At 60.7% G+C, this 1,839-nt stretch overlaps 1 non-coding gene across 1 annotated transcript; it reads right to left on the bottom strand.

The window, feature by feature from the left end:
* LOC119451091 (5.8S ribosomal RNA) lies at positions 1-153 on the bottom strand. Its single transcript, XR_005191661.1, has one exon. It is a non-coding gene; the product is annotated as a 5.8S ribosomal RNA (ribosomal RNA).
* Between the last annotated feature and the right edge of the window lie 1,686 nt (positions 154-1,839).

Genomic DNA, 1,839 nt, shown 5'->3' with positions numbered 1-1,839 from the left:
CGACCCTCAGACAGACGAAGCCAAGGGAAGACCCAAGGCCGCAATGTGCGTTCAAAGAATCAGTGCTCAGTGTGTCCTGCAATTCACACCAAGTCTCGCAGCTGGCTGCGTTCTTCATCGACCCGAGAACCGAGTGATCCACCGCTTAGAGTCGTGAAAAGTAGTTTGTTCAATTCCGTACAGTACAACCAGGGTTTTAGGCACGTGGCGTCTCCCTGTGTGTGGTTTCGAAGGGCACCTTTCTGCGCGCGCTCCTCGAGTCTGCGCGCTCTTTCGACAGCCGCGTCTCAGACAGCTGGTAGCATATAGGCGCACCACACCCTGCTACTTGCGTGTTGCGTTTCCAGCTAAACCCCGCGAGCCTTTGTGTGCACGTAAGCCTCCACTCTGTATGCACCAGGATCAGATGTAGGACCAAGATGCAGTGGAGCCGCTCACGGCTACACACCCGCGGGGGCGTGGCTCCCCTTACCACGTCTTTTTCTTTTTTGCGAGCACTCGAAGCCGGTTTTCCCTGCCAACCACCCACCGGACCCGTGTGCTACGTGTGCACGTTCACATTGCTCCACGAAAATTGGAAAAAAGCCGCAAGGCCATGAGGGGGCACGAGCAGCTGTGGAGTCTTTCACGGCGACACGGCCACGGGTGGGGTCTCGCCCCCATCGACGTGTCTCGCTTTTAGTCATCAGAAGGGTACTCAAATTGACCACAATGTCCCTAACACACAAACACGCTTTCGCATCGGCGGATTGCCGCAGCACACCCGCTGCTGATCCGACAGTCTACTTGAGACGACGGACAAGAGCCCGGCGCGCGTACTCGCGCGGCTCTCCAAAACCACTCGGCCAGTGCCAGGGACAGCTTTCGGCGCCGGAGCCGCAACAATTCTACTCGAGGCGGAAGACGAAGCCAGCAAGAGCCTGGCCGCAAGTGCGTTCAAGTTTCGAGACTTCAGTCCCTCGTCTGTCCGTAAATCCTCTTTCGACGTGCGGCGCCTTCCCAAAGCGCACAAGTCCGTTAACCGCGGAACGCGTCCGACGTAGCAAAGCCGCGTTTCCTCTCGTACTTCGCAGCAGCGCCGCCTTTCCCTCGGCGGCGGGCGAATAGCCTGCCAACGTCGTCGCATTCAACCGCGATCTCGACATCTCGCGCGTCACGAGCAGGAGCCGACCGGCAGCCTCCGGCCCTGTCGGGCTCGGTGGCACTTGCCGCGGAGGACGGGAGGGCGTTATGGGCCACGGTTCCTATTGTACTTGGCAGCCACACCCTCGTACCGCCAGTTCCATGACCGACCGAATGCCGCGCCGTTCCTTCAGTACTTGGGCAGCAACATAGTCGGGTCGTTACTCCATACTCGCCGCAGGAAGCGACCGGCAGCCGCCAGCCTTTTCAGACTCGGCGGCGTTTGCCGCGGAGGACGGGAGAGCGCTTGCACCGCAGTTCCAACTATGAATGATGGATGGCAGGCAGCTTTAGCTCTCGACCGCCAGTTCCTTGACCGACCTCTACCGTTCCTCTCGTACTGGGCAAAGCTTTGTCGGGTCGTCTTACTCCCATTCCGCGCATGAGCGTCGAGGCGGACTGAAAGCCCACCCATGAAAGTGCGTTACGCCGTTTGTACCCACGGGCGCGGCCAAGCCAACCGTCCAAGGTTGCAGCCGCCGCCCGCTGGGCGCAACAAATTGGGCACGGGGCGCCCCTCAGAATTCAGGCAGTCCCCGCGCATGTTCGGGTATAGCCGTCCCCGCGTCCAAGCGGGGACAGCGGCGGAAAGCGTCGGGCGCAGCGAGCCGCTCCACCCACACGGGGCAGAAACGATCGTCACCCTTCACAGTCCGG

The sequence above is a fragment of the Dermacentor silvarum genome, chromosome 4, assembly GCF_013339745.2.
Source record: "Dermacentor silvarum isolate Dsil-2018 chromosome 4, BIME_Dsil_1.4, whole genome shotgun sequence".
Classification (NCBI taxonomy): domain Eukaryota; kingdom Metazoa; phylum Arthropoda; class Arachnida; order Ixodida; family Ixodidae; genus Dermacentor; species Dermacentor silvarum.
The sequence above is the reverse complement of the archived record's forward strand: the minus strand, read 5'-3'. Positions and strand labels throughout refer to the sequence as shown.